Source organism: Heterodontus francisci, chromosome 38 (genome assembly GCF_036365525.1).
Source record: "Heterodontus francisci isolate sHetFra1 chromosome 38, sHetFra1.hap1, whole genome shotgun sequence".
Lineage (NCBI taxonomy): Eukaryota > Metazoa > Chordata > Chondrichthyes > Heterodontiformes > Heterodontidae > Heterodontus > Heterodontus francisci.
Window position 1 is genome coordinate 23818506 of NC_090408.1, and position 19921 is coordinate 23838426.

The 19921-nt window shown below is 41.7% G+C and overlaps 2 protein-coding genes across 5 annotated transcripts in view; one reads left to right on the plus strand and one right to left on the minus strand.

The window, feature by feature from the left end:
- The window catches only part of rab27a (RAB27A, member RAS oncogene family), a 123986-nt gene that overhangs the window by 85708 nt on the left and 18357 nt on the right, over positions 1–19921 (minus strand). The window lies entirely within an intron of this gene.
- The window catches only part of pierce2 (piercer of microtubule wall 2), a 141657-nt gene continuing 128877 nt past the window's right edge, over positions 7142–19921 (plus strand). Inside the window, exon 1 of the mRNA XM_068017833.1 lies at positions 7142–7777. The gene's annotated coding sequence lies outside the window, so the exon portion shown is untranslated. The remainder of the gene's footprint in view (positions 7778–19921) is intronic.

The window sequence follows — 19921 nt, forward strand, 5'->3', positions numbered from 1 at the left end:
CTGTTGCTAACCAATGGTAGGATGCCTCCATTTGTAAAGACAGCATGTAATTGAGCCACAGCCAACTTTTTAAAATAAAGTCCCAGCTCAATTCCCAGGTTTTTGCTGAATTAGTTCAAATCAAAAAATAAAAATCAGCCAAGATGCAGTGTCAACACTAGTGGATTTGACAGAAAAGACAAAGTTGCGTTTGTATAGCGCCCTTCACAACCACAGGACGCCCCAAAGTGCTTTACAGCCGATTAAGTACTTTTGAAGTATAATCACTGTTGTAATGTGCAAAATCCGGCAGCCAATTTACACACAGCAAGCTCTGACAAACAACAATGTGACAATGACCAGATAATCTGTTTATGGTGTTGTTTGAGAGATAAATATTGGCCAGGACACTGGAGATAACTCCCCTGCTCTTCAAAATAGCGCCACGGCATCTTTTACATCCACCTGAGCAGGCAAACAGGCTTAATGGTTTAATGTCTCCTCTGAAAGACGGCACCTCTGACAGGTCAGTACTCCCTCAGTAATGCACTTGAGTATCAGCCTGGATTTTTGTGTTCAAGTCCTGGAGTGGGATTTAAACCCACAACCTTGTGACTCCAGGAGAGTGCTACTAACTGACACTAAAAGGAGAAGTCACTCAGAGTTCCCACTCAGTAACCAGCAACTCCTGCATGTGTGGCATTGGAGCAGGATTGAGTGCAGGTGCAGCCATGCTGTCTGCTTGGTTGAGTAGGTTAACAACATACACACACCATTTAAACTGATATGAAGAATGGCCACTTAGCTGAGTCCACGGAAGACAGCCACGGAACTGTACTCTGGCTACCTTCCAAGAGAGGGGGGAAAAAGAAAGCAGAGGAAAGAAACTGGTTAAATGCACACATCTTCAGGTAGGTACTAGAAAGTTAGAAGTTTCTGTCTGCAGTTCAGAGATATGGGGATGAAACAACAGCTGCTCATGAAATTGGCAGCCTGCTTTTCTTTTCTACTAACTTCAATGGAAAAGACTGATAATTCAGAGTCAAGGTCTGGTTTCACCCTCATGGTGAAGTATAGAATAGAACTTATTTCCCATGAGCAGGCAGGCCTGGTATGACCAGCATTATGGGATGGAAACTGCAGCCCATTCAAAAAGAACCATTTCTAATATTCAAATCGATACTTTATTGGTGTGGATTACAGCAACAACATGGATGAATCTTGTGCCACAGGTTCTCAATTGTGTCTGAAATGGGAAAATAGCTATAATGACGACATCGGCATGTTTGTGCGTCAAAAGATTCCATCAAATAGAACTGAAAACGAAACAGAGCAGAGCAGAGCTTCACTGAAGAAACCAGAATTGGTTTTCTAGTTCTGTTGTGGTAGTGACTCATAACTCTTTGCAGACAAAGACTCTCTCTGCCTTTCTCAACTCAAGTCCATTCTCAATCACTTGAACAAAATCTTATTTGGAAAGGCCTCTTCAGTCCATTTGACCCCAGTCTTGTCAAAGAACAATCCCTTTCCAGCTTGCACCATGTACCTGAGGAAGCAAGCTGAACCTTGGTTTAACATCTCATCCAAAAGGATGAATCTGCAGTCTTCGCTTCCACCTCAGTATTTTATGGCGAGCATTATCCATCTTAGTATGGCAGTTAAATCAGCAAAGATTATGTGTTCAAATCCTGGCTGGGAAGCTTGAATTCACAACCTTCTGACCTGGAGCTGCCAATGACCCAGAACTATTCTCTTTTGATCTGAAACAGCTGGTATCAAAACTTGAGAGTCAGCAGACCAACAGCAAAATGAATCAAGCCGAGGACCTGTTTGCCTGCTCAGGTGGATACAAATGATCCCATGGAACTATTCTGAAAAACTTGTGAGCTATTCCCGGTGTCCTGGCCAATATTTATCCCTCATCAACATCACCAGCAGAGATGATCTGGTCATTCTACAGAATGGAAATCTACAGAAGAGCAGTGGGGGGCATTCAAAAAGGAAATGGGGAGGGTACAGTCCCAACATGTTCCCTCCAGGGTAACAGGTAGGAGCAACAAGCCCAGAGAACCATGGATGACCAGAAACATTCAGGGTATGATGAGAAGGAAAAGAGAGGCGTTTAGCAAATACAAGGAGAGCAAATCAATGGAAGCATTAGTGGAGTACAGAAAGTGTAGGATGGAGCTTAAGAAAGCAATTAGGAGAACAAAGAGGGGATATGAGAAAGCTCTGGCTGGTAAAAGTAGGGAAAATCCCAAGATATTCTATATCAATGGGAAGAGGATAACCAGGGAAAGAGTAGGACCCATTAGGGATCAAGGGGGAAATTTGAGAGTGGAGCCAGAGGACATTGGTAGGGTGTTGAATGAATACTTCACATCTGTCTTCACCCAAGAGAAAGAGGATGTAGATATGGAACTGAGAGAGAGACTGTGAGGTTCTTGAGCAAATTGTCATAGGGAGTGAGAAGGTATTGGAGGTTTTTGAAGGCTTAAAAGTGGACAAATCTCCAGGTCCGGACAATTTGTGTCCCAGGATGCTGTGGGAGGCGAGGGTGGAGATTGCAGGGGCTCTGACCCTAATTTTTAATTCCTCTCTGGCCACAGGGGGAGGTGCCAGAGGACTGGAGAACAGCTAATGTGGTCCCACGATTTAAGAAAGGTTGCAGAGATAAGCCAGGGAACTACAGACCAGTGAGTCTCATGTCAGTGGTAGGGAAACTATTGGAGAAGATTCTGAAGGAGAGAATCTATCTCCACTTGGGGAAGGAAAATTTGATCAGGAATAGTCAGCATGGCTTTGTCAGAGGGAGGTCATGCCTAACAAATTTGATTGAATTTTTTGAGCATGTGACCAGGTGTGTAGATGAGGGTAGTGCAGTTGATGTAGTTTATTGTGGATTTCAGCAAAGCCTTTGACAAGGTCCCACATGGGAGACTTATCAAGAAAGCAAATGCACATGGGATACAGGGTAACTTGATAAAGTGGATTCAAAATTGGCTTCTCTGTAGGAGACAGAGAGTGATGACAGACTGCTGTTTTAGTGACTGGAAGCCAGTGTCCAGTGGCGTACCAAAGGGATCTATGCTGGGTCCCATATTGTTTGTCATTTATATAAACAACATAGTCAACAACAACATAAACATAAACAACTATGTCGGGTGTAGGATCAGTAAGTTCGCAGATGACACAAAGATTGGCCGAGTGGTTAACAGTGAGGTGGAGTGTCATGGGTTACAGGAAGATATAGACGGGATGGTCAAATGGGTAGAACAGTGGCAGATGGAATTCAACGCTGAAAAGTGAGAGGTGATACACTTTGGAAGGAGTAATGTGACACGGAAGTATTCAATGAATGGCCTGACACTGGAAAGTTCCGAGGAACAAAGGGACCTTGGCGTGTTTGTCCATAGACCTCTGAAGGCAGAAGGGCAGGTTAATAGGGTAGTGAAAAAGGCATATGGGACACTTGCCTTTATCAATTGAGGCATAGATTACAAAAGCAGGGAGGTCATGTTGGAGTTGTACAGAACTTTGGTAAGGCCACAGCTGGAGTACTGTGTGCAATTCTGGTCGCCACATGATAGGAAGGATGTGATTGCATTGGAGGGGGTGCAGAGGCGATTCACTAGGATGTTGCCTGGGATGGAACATTTAAGCTATGAAGAGAGGTTGGATAGGCTTGGGCTGTTTTCACTGGAGCAGAGAAGACTGAGGGGTGACCTGATCGAGGTGTACAAGATTATGAGGGGCATGGACAGGGTGGATAGAGAGCAGCTGTTCCCCTTAGTGAAGGGTCAGTTACGAGGGGTCACAAGTTTAAGGTGAGGGGCGGGAGGTTTAAGGGGGATTTGAGGAAGAACTTTTTTTACCCAGAGGGTGGTGACTGTCTGGAATGCCTTGCCTGGGAGGGTGGTAGATGCAGGTTGCCTCACATCCTTTAAAAAGTACCTGGATGAGCACTTGGCACACCATAACATTCAAGGCTATTGGCCAAGTGCTGGCAAATGGGATTAGGTAGACAGGTCAGGTGTTTTAATGCATCGGTGCAGACTCGATGGGCCGAAGGGCCTCTTCTGCACTGTATGATTCTGCGATTATCCATTATCTGTTCATATATTGGCTGCCGAATTTCCTATAGTGCGACAGTGACCACACTTCAAAAGTACTTCACTAGCTGTAAAACGGTCATAAAAATGCAAGTCTGTCTTTTTTAAACCCATTTTTGATAGTTATTAGTGATGCACACACTGCATTACTGATTTCCAATCAAAATGGTAAAAACATTTATCCAAAACCAAATCTGGTTAACATTTATATTTTAATCCATTTGCAGAATTACACAACAGAAAAATCACTTTCTTCAACACTTCCTCCTACCTGCTGTGACATTTATACAACATTCTTTGCTTTAAAAAGAACTTGCATTTATATAAAACCTGTTACAAGCTCAGGACATCACAAAGCATTTTACAGTTCATTAAATATTTTTTGAAGTGTTATCACTGGTGTAACGTAGGGAAACACAGCAGCCGGCAAGCACACAGCAAGATCTCACAAACAGCAATATATATATATATATTTTTTTTTAAAGTGATGTTGATTTAGGGATAAATATTGGCCAGGGGATAGGAACAACTTACCCATTCTTTAAATAGCACTTCTGAGTAGATCACTTCAGAGTTAGATTTCAAAAAATTACCAATTTCCTTCGGAATAAACCAAAGTTACATTCAAATAAAATTTTGAGATTTTATTTCTTCACATCAGGCTCACGTGTTGTTGGACTCTTCCTACATTCAGGTTCAACATATTGCTGCACTCAAACAACACAGGATGATGTGGGAGTCGAGTGCAAAAGGTCTCTCCAGCTTTAGTGCTGAGCTGGCTAATGAACTGAAAAGAAAAAGGTTCACTGCCTCCCACGAGACAATCTTAATAGAGTACACAAGTGGAGGTTGAACTTACGATCAGAAGGATTATAGGATTTCAAGAGCTAATTAAGAGAATCACAAAATAGTGATGGATGGTAAAAACTATTCATCCATCCAGAAAAACTTATCACATCATAGCATCAGGAGAATTTAGGGTCTTTGTTTCCACTTACCTACCTAGAAGTCCCTTCCCTTTGTTATTCTGCATGCAAAAGACCTCTTGACATTAATCATATAGGCAAATATAGGAATGAAGAACTGACTCCTGCCTTTTGGTCAAAGAAAATAGGGACTTAGTTCTGTTTTTCCTCCCCCCCCCCCGTACACTTTGTTCTGAAAAAATGTTAAAAATCACGTGTATGGGAAACACTTTCTGTAACACTTGTCAAAGTGTGACATGACAATTCTGCAAGTAAACATTTAATTAAAAAAAAAGGGACAAATCAGAAATATTCCATCGTCAATTTGTTCAAAAATTATCACAAAAGCTTTTAGAAATAAATTTCAACCAGTCTTTTCTCCCCCTCCAATATTCCCAGAGAGTTTGTAAACAAAATAGAAAAATGTACATTTTTCCACAATGTTTTTTTTAAATTGAACCAAACCTTTCAATATGTTCATTGGAGCTTTTAACTTTGAACACTCATCCAGTCTTCAGAAATTGGGCTTATTTGGTTACCGACACACCGCTTACAAACAATGGTTTCAGATTGCTTAAAATCTTTCGTGTTGAGGCAATCACTTGTGTGATGGATATCCTGGGGCAAACAGTACACCAAACGTTTAGAAATATAAAGTAGTGCCACTGCCCAGTAACTGATTACAAATTCAACGCCTGTAACTCCACCCAGCAACCACACCACAAGATTAATCAGCGAGGGAGTAGTTAGATAGAAAATGGGCAAGAATTACTGACTATGGGTGGCACAGTGGTTAGCACCGCAGCCTCACAGCTCTAGCGACCCGGGTTTGGTTCTGGGTACTGCCTGTGCGGAGTTTGCAAGTTCTCCCTGTGACCATGTGGGTTTCTCCGGGTGCTCCAATTTCCTCCCACATGCCAAAGACTTGCAGGTTGATAGGTAAAATTGGCCATTGTAAAAATTGCCCCTAGTGTAGGTAGGTGGTAGGAGAATTGATGGAAGGTAGGGATGTGAGTGGGAAAATGGGATTAGTGTAGGATTAGTATAAATGGGTGGTTGATGGTCAGCGCGGACTCGATGGGCCGAAGGGCCTGTTTCGGTGCTGTATCTCTCTATGACTATGACTCTATGACTAGTTGCCAATTCACAAACAATTGACAACTGGATTTTTTTTTTTAAGAAAACCTGAATAGTTTGTGAGGTTTCAACCTTGCCCAATTTCTCAGCATGCACTCTCAATGACGAGAGGTTTTTTTTTTGTTGTGAAGCCTTTATGACAAGCAGATATTCAAATTTTCAAAGGCTAAATTCAGGCACGTTATCATACAAAAGTTATTCATATCAGCACGTATTATTTTCAAACTTTGTAAAGATTTTTGTACAAGAAATGCTGAGACTGTATTTCAAGTCACTTACCTCTTTCTACAGAAAATCTAACTTTTAAAAAACCTATCCTAATCCTTTTTTTTAAAAAAAACTCAAGGGCATTTCAAAAGTGTGGATGACGACCTTTTGAGGTAATGAGACAACTTTCACCAATTTTGACAACCATTTGGGCATTATGTTTTGAAGGATATTTTATTTCATGCTGGAATAAGCTGAGTTAGTTCAAAAGCAAGATAGCAGCGACATTAACTTGGCAAAAAAGATACATCTTTGGTTGGCTGATTTTCTGCTTGGCAATCTGTAACTCTCTAACTGGTAGAGTAACAAAATCACTGCATCCAAATAATGGCTCAAAAAGATTTAAGTAGTCACAGTTTGTAACAAATCACTTGAGCTATGATGCCCTGGGGACACACACAAAACACAGAGCAGTGCCCTCCTCCCAGGAATGGACTACAAGTTAAACTCCACTTATCCTTCAGCAATTAGGGAGCCCGTCATGCAACAGAATGAAGCCTGCTTTCATTGCTGTCAGATCGCACATCTCCATCTTCCAGACAGATACATCACAGTGTCTATAGCACAGAAAACTGATCATTTGGCCCAACTGTACAACTCTTATGAATGCTGGACTTTGGAGCATGATTATGTATTTAAAACTGCAATTTTTAAATGTAGTGCAAGATGGAGTCAGAGGAAAACAGTGACCTCACACCAAGTCTGCTTAAAAACAAGACAGGAATTTGGTAACCAGGACAACAAAGAACCCAGATCAAAGATCCATTTGAAAAGCAGAGAATGCAAGGTTATAACACCTGACAGACAATGGGTTGTGCTTTCCCAGACTCTCCGATCAAACAAGGAGCCAGTGGCTCTGAAAATGCAAATACGAATTGAAATTGCTAACACCTGGAAACAAAGGAAGGCCTGGGTGGTTCTGCTCGTGACCTCTGCATATTGAAAAAGCAAATGACTATTGACTTTTGATTCTGGATACATTCTACAGACTTTAAGAAATCTGCAGGCTGTAAGGAAGGCCAGAAGACAAAAGACCAGCAGCGGTAGCATCAGGAGTAAAGGCCTGCTCGGCTCAGGGGGAAAGAAAAACCCGAACCGAACCCGACTGGACCACGTCAGACCAGAAACTGACCCGGCCCAAGTCTCTGCATTTTTCCTGCGCCCGACCCAACCACCGGAATGTTCCCTTTACCTACCTTGCGACTCCGAATCTGCAGGAAGCTGCAGCATGAGCGTGATGACGTCATAGAGACACACACTCACTCCCTGCGCAGACTCAGGAGGTTCCCTCCTTGGCGTCCCGTACTCCCACCTCAGGTAGGTTTTTTTTTTACTTTCAACACTTACTAGCAGAGCAAAATGCAATTCTTACTTTGTGTGTCCAAACTGGACTTGGCCCGACCCGAACCCGACACACGTCGTCGGGTCTCGTCGGGTAGCAGGCCTTTAATCAGGAGGAAGAGGGGGAGGGGAAACACCGATACAGTGAAAGGCCATGAGGACTTGAACCTGATTAGAAAGTTGAGGTTTGTAGAGAAGGAAGAGACCAACGGAATCAGCAGGATCACCATATTCACGGAGGTCCAGGTCAAAAGTGCTCTGAAGTGAGCAAAAGGAACATTGACTTCGAGAAGGTCTGGGAGATCAACTGGGAGAAGTTTGGGACTTATAGCTGCAAACATTTTGCTTCAAGGAAGACTGTGTAATGTATAAATGTGGTGCAAGGTTTTCAAGTGCTTTAATAAGTGAAAAAAATGCCTCTTTCTAATTTGGAGTATTAGCTGCTTATAAAGTACTATTTAGTTACTGGTAGTTTTTAGTTTAGTGTTTAATAAGTCTTAAAACATGAAATTTTGTCATGTAATTCTTTAAATTAGTCTGGAGAGTTCATATCTGTTTTTAACGTTACAGTCTCAGAGATCTTAACATTTCACACGGTTACAATAACCCAATGTAGCCACTTTCAGCTAAATAAATAAGCCCTCTGGGTTCAGATAGCAAACCATTGAAGCTTTGCTATGAACCATTCAACGAAGATCTTGAGTCATTAACGTGCGCGCTGTCTGGTGTTCAAATTGGCATCAGGCAAAAATCAGATCACCAGGGTCAGTGGAAAACAAAATCTCTTCCTTCAATAAAAGGAAAGTCTGTGGACAGATGAATTCCTTCAAAATTGTATTTTGTTTTGGAAAGAAACATTTATTCCAGTTGAGCAGCAAAAAAAAAAAAATGAAATCTTCACACTGTAATCCTTCGATGGAGCACTCACTCAAATTATGTGCATCTCGGGGCCTGACCTGAAATAGACTTCTTGCAAAAGCTAAATCCAGCAGTGAACTAGTTGATGTGTTTTTAAGCAGGCAGTTAAAATAATTTCAAACTCGATCTTCACGGGAGGCAGCCCCCACCTCCCTCAACACCTCGCCCCAAGAATCTTCCTTCATCTGGAAGTCAGGAATGTCTGCAGATAGGGTAGTGGTGGGAATGGGAGAACGCAGCACAATCCTTTGCTCATTCTTACCCAATGTCTATAGATCGATACAAAGATATTCTCTTGTCACAATCATGGAACAGGAACCAGGAGTAGAAAATTTGGGCCATTTTTCCCCTTCCCAAGCTAGTACGGAGGCCAATTGTTGCATCCCCAACAACTGTCCCTCGTTACGATCAGCAATTGAACTTGGGATCTTCTGGCAGCATTGTGAAGTTCCCAAATTTTTTAAAAATATATATTTGTTCATGGGATATGGGCATCACTGGCAAGGCCAGCATTTATTGCTCATCCCTAATTGCCCTCGAGAAGGTGATGGTGAGCTGCCTTCTTGAACCGCTGCAGTCCTTGGGGTGAAGGTACATCCACAGTACTGTTAGGGAGTTCCAGGATTTTGACCCAGCGACAGCAGAGGAACGGCGATATAGTTCCACATCAGGATAGTGTTTGGCTTGGAGGGGAACTTGCAGGTGATGGTGTTCCCATGCATCAGCTGCCCTTGTCCTTTCTAGGTGGTAGAGGTCACGGGTTTGGAACGTGCTGTTGAAGGAGCCTTGGTGCATTGCTGCAGTGCATCTTGTAGATGGTACACACTGCTGCCACTGTGCATCAATGGTGGGGGGTGTGAATGGTGAACAAATATTCAAAAGACAGCTTCCAATCTTTTTTGAAAAAAGGCTACGATTTTACATGTAGCAGCAATTACGGGACATCATTGTAATGTGCTGATCTGCTACAGATTACAACACATGCTGGGGAAGTGCTTGATATCTGTCTCTGAAGCTGTTAAAATAAAGCAAGTCAACTAAAATGTGCCAGGGTAGGGAACAGTCAGATTCCACTTGTCTCCACCCCACTGATAAGAGAAAGTGGACAAGTGTCCATCTCTCATGGCTACAGACGGATACGAAGTGTAAAGTAACCCTTCACACCATACCCATTTAAGCCAAAAGGAGACTTTTCAAAACTGCCAATCAAGTTATAGGGCTATAAAAAAAATAATGTTTCACTTGACGTTTCCTAATTCTGTCAACTGAACATGTCTTTTAGATAGAAATAATTATCCTCATGCAAAGGATTTATGCTGATTTCATCAGATATTTGTCACAATAAGATTTCCTAAATCAGAGTGCCCAGATTGGGTAGCTCTTTCTGTATATTGGTGGAAGGCCAAGAGAAGCACTGAGTTTAAGTTAATAGCTAGCTCCTACTAGCATCAGTAATAAAAGCATCATTATTCTGAAGAGCCACTCTCAAAGCCAGGTCAGTGGTGGGAGGGAAGATTGATTTTCCACTCCACACTGACATGGCAAATGAGTGAGTGTACAAAAGCAGAGTGTGGCTGAGAGGGATCACAGCCAAGTGCCACAGTTAATGCATGATCTAGGGAAGGAAAGAGAAGGGACATATTAAGGAAACAAGTAAGTTATTCCCAAGCACCACAGCCAAGAGTTTAAGGCCAATATAACCCACAACTGAATGATTCACCTTGGGAAAATAGAATTTGGAACTTTAACACAGACAGCGATTGATCATAGCTTCAACACCTTATTTGGACCTACATTTAGATTTAAAACAGGTTAAATTTTTACAAAGTTCAATGCAGATGGCATATGTTCGGCAATATTTACTAACTGAGTATATTAAACATGAAAGCTTTTACACTGGACATTCACAAATGGAGAGAGCTTTCATTAAGAAAAATGTTTACAGGATTAATGTAAACTTCTCAGCTCTATTTGCTTCTTTAAAAACAAACTTGTGCACAACTGAGCTTTGCATCTGGCTGCTAAACATTAAGAAGCTTTTGTCCTCTCTGTCCCCTCCACTCCTGCAGCAATTGGCTCCTTTCTGGAGTCCGGTTCCAGTGCACTCTGGTATCGCATCTATTTCTGGATGAATCCAAGTATCAGAAGGCTGGTCTATTGGTGTGGGAAGGGCAAGATCAGGGGTTTATTGCAACAGAACCTGATCCAGTCCTCACATTAAGAAATCAGGTCCTCGGAGAGAACTACAAAAACGGTCAAATCTCAAATCATTTAGCCAAGTTACCAAATCAGTTTTTCCAAAATGTATCACTCCATTTCATGTATCCCTCAAAAATACAATGGCCTAGAATTTACTGGCAATATAACGGAGTTTAATGCGCACAGCTAGCGTATAAATAACGCAGCAATTTGGGAGTGAGGAAGAGATACCCCCTCGAATTGTGAATCGCCACAAAAATTGGTGAGACGATTTGTGCCGTTCTGCCGTTAGCCTTGCAAAAAAGAGCGGCTCATCGTCAATCTCCAGGAGTTCAGAAAAGGGAAGAATTGAAACTGGGAGCCTCATTCCAGCAGGCCGTAAATCGTATTCAGCAATTTTAAAAACATTTTCCTGTCGTCTTGTTATTCTTCCCCTGCCACATAATCCAATCCTTTTCCCCCTCTCCATTTCTCTTCCAGTACCCGATTACCTTCTGCTTGAGAAGAAAATTGAGTCAGTCATTCCTGTTTTTTTCTCAATCCTTAAATATCACTGGTTAAGGAGATAGACTATTGGTCCCAATCACTAAAGTCCTAGACGCCCCATTAATCAGTCCACACTTCGCAGCGCAAAAAAACTTTTTTTTTTTTTGAACTGAAGCAGGAAATTATTCCAATAAATGGGTCACATCATTCTAGCAAATTCTGAGCCAATATTTCATACTTAACTGTAATATAGGAGGTACAACTACATATTATCTCAAGCGTAACAATAATTCTGGAAGTGGTTGGGTCAGTACATGCCACAGCTTCATTGAAAGGGTTCAGGTTAAAAATGGCCATTCCGTTAGCCCTGGAGACAAAGATACAGCTGAGAAGAGTTAGGCTTTGTGACCAGTTACTGCAACCACACCACAGTTTCCTGTTAACAAAAAACAGCAGCTTCTTTGTAAAAGCTAACTGAGCAGCTGGCTCCTTTCCACTTAAAATGGCCATGTTTACAAATGCTGCACTTCTACACCCACATCACATGTACATCATTTCAGGAATGGTCACTGCTGATTTCAACAGGCCAAGGTGAGGATGAAGCATTGTACTCTGGGCTCCATTGCTCAGCCTACCAGAAAAAAAACAAAATCAAACCTTCCGACATCTTTCTTACTACTTCACACATTGATGATGCTCACTATACATTACTTAAAAAAAAAAATCCCTTACAAAAGCACTCTTTCTGAAAGTCAAATCACCTACACGTAGTGAGACACACTGCAAGAAGAATAGTAGTTAGGAAAGAGGAGTTAGAAAATTAGCTTTAAGCTGGCAGACCCATGAAATGAGGTAGTATTACATACTCATTGTGTAAAGCTGCATTGATGGCAGTAAGTGAATCCAACTGTAACTCTTCTGTATATTTATCCACTGGGAAATAAAACAGCTTAACATTCAAATCTCATCTCAAGTGTTAGCATGGTCCATTTTGAGAGATTGGAGGAACATGTATGCTGTTCAGGTCACATGGCAGTTTCATTGTTACACTCTCACTATCAGAGTGGAATAAGGAAAATGTGAGTCAATACCAAAAAAGACAAAGACACTCCAACTACTCATACGAATGATTTCTATTTTTCGGGTCAGAGACATCTCCAGCAGATCGGAATCTGTAACAAGGGCCTTAATGGCTATTTCCTTCCTACTACTTCTCCCCTCCTCTCCAGGACGCAGTGAATATGATGGGAATACATCCCCATAGATTCTATTACCCCCTCCACAACTTTGCTGAAGGTGGTCATTAATAATGGCTGTGTCCAAGATTACAATTATTTATATAGTTGTATTATATATGAACTATATATTTTTTTAAAAATGTCCCTAATGCTACTCTATGATCACCACAGACTCTGAATTGTGCCAGGAACTTCCAGTTCTTATGGGTCACCCAGCTCATTTTCTACCTTGTGGAACTCTCAAATGGAGTGATCACCAGTCCACACAGACAGCTGGCTGTCAAGTTTACTGGTTCAGTCAATATTTCTTCAATCGCAAGCCACCCTTGTGAATCCAAGCAAATTCCATCCAATTCCACACAAGCATAAATGTAATAAAATTGTATTAGGATCACTGATCCCCAATCTGGTTTAACTTCCCAAATTTTAATCAAAGCAACATTCACCCATTCAAGCATTCTAAATTATATTACACCAATATCCCAGAGGCATGAAAATCTGCAACAGGAATTGTAATTCCCATTACTGCCCAAAACAGGGAAACAACAGCTTGCAATGTATTCGAATCAGTAAAGCCCTCCATAGCTACAATCAAAGATTCCCATGTATTTCAGCAATCAAGAAATCAAGAAGAATACCTGCCCACTGTGCAAGGATAGGGCAGAGCACCAGTAAACAGATGCTAAGAGCCCATTTTCCCATGGCTGGCAAATTGAGAACTAGGAGGTACTTTCCAACCAAGAATTCAAAAAATAAAAATTTGACACTTGCATAATTATTAGAGTTTGAATTCTTTACACATTACTGGTCCCGTGTTTTTTGTTATTCCCTTGAGCCAAGTCAGAGCTCTGCCAATGCTGGTGTTTCTATCCACTGAGTAGAGGCTGTGAATGCAATCGGCATGGGCACTTGCAGAGCTCCCGCTAATTAAATCATTACAGGCGCTGCCACAAGAGCATTGATTCTTGTGTGCTGCAGCTTCACTATAAACAAAACACACCTGTATCACCATATTAAAACATGTACACAAAAACACTACTGCTCACTTTCCTTTGCATAAATATCATAAATACACCATTTGCTCCAATGATGGCATTTGGTGTGAAACAGTTGTGATGTCACATCAACACTCAGTGCAAATGCAGTCCAAAGCTGGAATGAGGGTCTGGCCCAACTTTACTGTAAAGAGGAGCAGGTTTCCCTGGAGAAGTCAGCCTCACTCCACTGGGAGTTAAAAATCAGGCCTCATTGGATTTACAGTCTGCAAGTTCAGCAAAGCCAAAAAACAATTTCATATTAATGGTAAAGGTGCAAAGATGCACTAATTCAACCACATAGTAATATGTACACAATTATGCTCCAATCTTCAATACGGTCACTAAAAAAATGCAACTCACATACACTTACATTAGTGTGCTCACTCCAACTCACCAATTACCTGCATAAAATACAGCAACAGACGAGACAAACACACACCAGAGAGTGAACCCAGACGACAAGTTTGCATGCAGATTTGAAAGCTTACATCAGGTACACGCTCAGCACAGGGTTGCCAACTCTGGTTGCATCTATTCCTGGAGGTGACAGCACCTGACCTTTTGCCTCCAAATGCCTCACACTCCTGCCATTGGTCGCCCAACATGACCATCGTCCTGGTGCATCATCATTTCACGGCCAATCGCAAAGTGACTGGACTCTTCATTATCCAATCGAAGGGTCCTTCGTTGTCAAACAGCCTCCCCCCACCATGTCGGAATTTTTTTTTTTTTTTAAAACTAACAGCGTTCAAAGAATTTTAAAAAAAAATTTATTGCCCTTATGATTTTCTTTTGGGTGGCTTACAGCCGTATTCTGGAGATTCAACAAAAGAGAATCTAACCATCTCCCCTTGACATTCAACGGCATTACCATCGCTGAATCCCCCACTATCAGCATCCCAGGGGCTACCATTGACCGAAAACTGAACTGGAGTAGCCATATAAATACCATGGCTACAAGAGCAGGTCAGAGGCTAGGAATCCTGAGGCAAGTAACTCACCTCCTGACTCCCCAAAGCCTGTCCACCATCTACAAGGCACAAGTCAGGAGTGTGATGGAATACTCTCCACTTGCCTGGATGGGTGCAGCTCCAACAACACTCGAAGCTCGACACCATCCACGACAAAGCGGCCCGCTTGATTGGCACCCCATCTACAAACATTCACTCCCTCCACCACTGATGCACAGTGGCAGCAGTGTGTACCATCTACAAGATTTACTGCAGCAATGCACCAAGGCTCCTTCGACAGCATCTTCCAAACCCGCAACCTCTACCAACTAGAAGGACAAGGGCAGCAAATACATGGGAACACCACCACCTGCAAGTTCCCCTCCAAGTCACACACCACCCTGATTTGGAACTATATTGCCGTTCCTTCACTGTCGCTGGGTCAAAATCCTGGAACTCCCTTCCTAACAGCACTGTGGGTGTACCTAGTGGACATGGACAGCAGCAGTTCAAGGCAGCAGCTCACCACCACCTTCTCAAGGGCAATTAGGGATGGGCAATAAATGCTGGCCTGGCCAGCGACGCCCACATCCCGTGAATGAATTTTTAAAAAATTAGTTAATTCCTGGAAACTCCAAGGCAATCCTGGAAGGTTAACAACCTTAGCTCAGGAAGCATTTGTATTAAAAAGGGGATCCTTTCAATACAAATCACTCTAAATTCACAATTTCCCATGGAACAGCAGCAGGCTGCATATTTTGGACGGTATACAAGTCACATGACCATGTTTTATCATCACATCCTCAAATGATTCACTTAATTACACTGAAGGAGTGGAGAATAATCAAGTTAGGGCAGCTTGAGCTAAACTGGACAATGTGCCAATCCATTTTGTTTTTAAATAAATGCATGATATCTGAAGGTTTGTTCAATATATAGAACTGGAGCATTTTCAGCCTCGTACTTAAAAGAACACAAGGTGAAGGGGCAAGGACATGTGCAGCACGAATACTTTGAATATTGTTTGAAGTCCAGATAAATTCAGCACTGATGCCCAACTTGGGGGACTCAAAGATTGCAGCAGGAAGGAGCGATTAATGCAGGCTGGGCTTTTTCCTTTCATTTTAGAAAAGAAATCTTCCAATTGAGAGTGGATTTAGAACAGTGAGAATGCAGGAAGAGGAAAAGCTTGAAAGATATGATTGGGAGGAGAGGAAGCCTTCAAATGAACACAATAACAGTGATTAAATCCAAACCTGAAATACAAGGAGGCACGGAGTAAGAGAAGTTACTCTCATCCTGCCCCAGAGTACAAGCCAAGTGTTGAATACCATTCAAGTCCAACACAAAACAGGTTGATTTAGTGCGAGTGTTAAGAGTTGTTGGCAGTGGACAGGGAAAAGATGATGAGCTTTGCATAGACAACTTCAATCATGGTAGTTCCACCAGAGATCAGGAAGGTACAGGGTGGTGAACAGCATCAATAGATTGACATAACAATGCACACGAAAAGAAGCCATCCAAAATAAATGACATTTTCATTTTCAGATGCTGAGTAATTCCTTGCATTTAGCAGTGTTTGAATAAGTTCGATTTTGACTGATATAGACTACTCTTCGCTCAAATTCTCAGTTCAAATTTAAGCACGGATCATTGCTTAATTTGAATTTGTTCATGGCTGCTCGTGTCTTGCCAAGTCAGACAGACACACATTTTTATTGCAAATTTCACAACTTCTGGATATACCAAAGCACTTTACAGTGAATTAAGTACTTTTGAAGTGTAGTCACTCTTGTAATAAAGGCAACACAGCAGCAATTTGCGCACAGCAAGCTCCTACAAACAGCACTGTGATAACGACCAGATCATCTGTTTTTAGTGATATTGGAAATGTTACCTTAGGAGAGGATTTACAATGTGAAGATGCAGAAGTAACTTTCCTTGCTGTTGACTTACGTGGCTGATATTGCAGCACTCACTCTCCGGGTGACAGTTAATGGGGCAACACCAATTTCCTTCCTTTTTGAGATTTTTTTTTTTTAAGCAAGACTTGAAATTTAAAATGTCATTGAAAATATTCTCTCCTCCCCAGATATTAAAACATATGTCACAACACAGTGAATACATTCAATTGTAGAAATTATGCATCGAGCTGTTCTCAGAGTGCAGATAAACTATGGTAGAAAGCATTTGATAAACATGCAATTCAAATAAAAATGTATACTCAATGCACATGGTTAAGATTCCTGATTCATAACTATCTTTTCACTGATTCATTCAGTGCATTCGACAGAACATTGTGGCTTGGTAGTTTCTGGTATCTGATACAATATAAGCAAACAGAAGCTTATCTTCATTTATTACTTCCAGAACTGTATTGCAAAAAGGAAACATTAACAAGTGGTTTTCGTAGGCTAGGAATAAGGTAAACTCCACAAAATCTCCAATTCAGATATCTTGTTATTGGTAGATAATAAAGTGCTTTGCATCAGGAAGCAGGTGGTGAGGCTTTAGTGCAATTGTATTGCAATACAGCAGAACGCGTGGCATTGATGCCACATTAGTCAGAATATTTCCGGCCACAAAAACAAGGATCTGGCATGGACAGCAAGTTGGAGAGAGTAGCTTCATTACAAAAGGAAGATGGTCAGAATTAAGGCAGCTGTATTTTGAACCCTCCTTTAGCTATGTAACATAACTGCACGCTGCACCCAAGTATAGTTTAAACTACTGCATTCAGCAGCATAGTATACACATTTCTCTTCACTGTTAATTAGCTTACTTCCTGAATGTATTGATTCCTTGCTGGAGTACAGAGTAGATACAGTGGCCTTCGGTCCCTGATCAAGTGGCATTCATCATGCCAGAACAGAGATGAGGAGCATGAGTAATTTACAAACTTTGGGGCATTTAAATCCTCCAGTTACATCCACAGAATGGCATCTAGCGCAGGAGCCAGTGCAAAGTAAAATCAGAAGCCTGGCCAATTTTCTTTTGCTTTTGTCAGAATCAATGATCAATTGAATCAACACAGCATAAAACTGGGGAAAATCAGAGTCATAGAGTTATACAGCACAGAAACAGGCCCTTCGGCCCACCGTGTCTGCGCCAGCCATCAAGCCTACCTATTCTAATCCCATTTTCCAGTACTTGGCCCGTAGCCTTATATGCTATGGCAATTCAAGTGCTCATTTAAATACTTCTTAAATGTTGCGAGGGTTCCAGCCTCTACCACCACTTCAGGCAGTGTGTTCCACATGCCAACCACCCTCTGGGTGAAAACGTTTTTCCTCAAATCCCCTCTAAACCTCCTGCCTCTTACCTTAAATCTATGCCCCTGGTTATTGACACCTCTGTTAAGGGAAAAAGTCTCCCCTCAGCCTTCTCTGCTCTAAGGAAAACAAACCCAGTCTCTCTTCATTGCTGAAATGCTTCAGCCCAGGCAACATCCTGGTGAATCTCCTCTGTAGGAGAATATTTTTCTTTCAGAGGGTCGATAGTCAGTGGAATTCTCTTTCCCAGAAAACAGTGGAGCTTGGTTTTGAAACTGAGACCTTCCTCAGTCTGTATGGCTCAGCTACTGGATAAATTATCAGGGACCTCAGCTAGTATTCACTTCAGAACATTAAAAAAAAAACGAGGTCATAAGTGAGAGAGCGAAGGCATGCACTGTACACACCTATGACCACTCCCTTAACAGATAAAAGGATTGACCTGTAAATCTGGCAAAGTTATCACCTTGAATAAAATCCTCCCAGGTCTTGGCACCTGCCTTGTTTACCAAGCTAAAGCTCGCTACCAAGTTTATTGAATGAAAATCCACTCTGGCATCTGGGTTGTGCTCAGCACCTTCCTTTAACAGAATCTGCCAAAAGTAAAAATGGTTCCCTCGTCCCCCATGTCACAAAAAATTTCAGATCTGCTCTAGATATTCCCTCAGTCAGTCTACCCATAAGTGGGCCCTGCATCCCTTATGATCAGGAGTCTGCCCTTATTGTCCAATATCTATGGCTTTACAATACTATGAGCAAAGGGTTGCAAGAGCAAAGCCACTTGAGTTTACAGCACGCATTATACACATGTCCAATTCACTTGCTAGATTGATGCAAACTTGATTGAGACAAGACCAAATATAAACTAAAAAGCTGGTATATTTTAATCATAAGTATAGAACTGAATAGAGCATAGTCTTCAGCATAATGCACAGAGGAATGCCAGAATCAAAATTACACAAATTGAGCCTGATGCAGGCTTAGATTCAAATTTTGTAAGTCATTATTCACTGAGTTGATTAGAAAGGGGACTCTCACTCTCTCAACTGGACAGCATGCCAAGTGCTTGACCTCGGACTCTCCCCAGTTCTTCATGCACATGGAGTGACTAAATCGAGCTGCCAAAAGGCAAAACTTTCAGCTTGAAGAAATTATATCAACGTCTGAATCAGAATTTGAGGCAGGAACAATTTGTTAACCCCAGAAATAAAAAGATCGGTGCTTTTCAATAGCTCAACCCCATTGATAGCTTCCTCAGCGCATCACTTCCCCTTAACTCCAATTGGACTCTTAGCTCGAATGCCCTCCTCCAGTAACATTTAACAAATATTACCCACATGTAAGAGTCCCAGCGAACTGCACTACCAGCTTTCTGTTGGGTTTTCAAGATCTTTCCACATTCATGCATACATTGCAGTTTCCTCAATCATTCGACATTATATATATATATTTTTTTTTATAAAAGGTAGAAAATGGAATGCCTACATTGGAAAAAAGCCCTGAACTGTAAGCACATGGTGTGGCTTCAAAAATTAAACCGTTTAAAATATGTGCCATCAGAACAAGGTAGAAATTTCATGGAATGCTAACTTGTATTGCTGCTCACTAGAATCAGTACTGGCGTTTAAGAGTGATCAGGGATTTTCATTTGGGTATTTTAATAAACTATAAACACAACAACTTTAAACCTACAGAGAGCATCTCACTAATAGGTCCAGAACTTCAATAGCTCCAGGGCTGCGAGACAATGCACAGCTGCTACAGTTTAGCACACAGCAGTTGGCCAGAGAGGAAAAAAGTGACAAGCCTGCAGGAAACTTACAAGTGGGAATTCCCACAAGTTAAATGCAGGACAAAGCTCAGACACATCACACGCCCACCATCCCCCGAGGACTGCATCATTTCATATAGGAGACATAATGAAAAACAAATTTGCTCACTTTCTAGTTCATATCTTCTACATCAGTGATGAAAGCTCTTGATAACTTTACTGAAAAGTCAATGCAAAAGGAAATGCCAA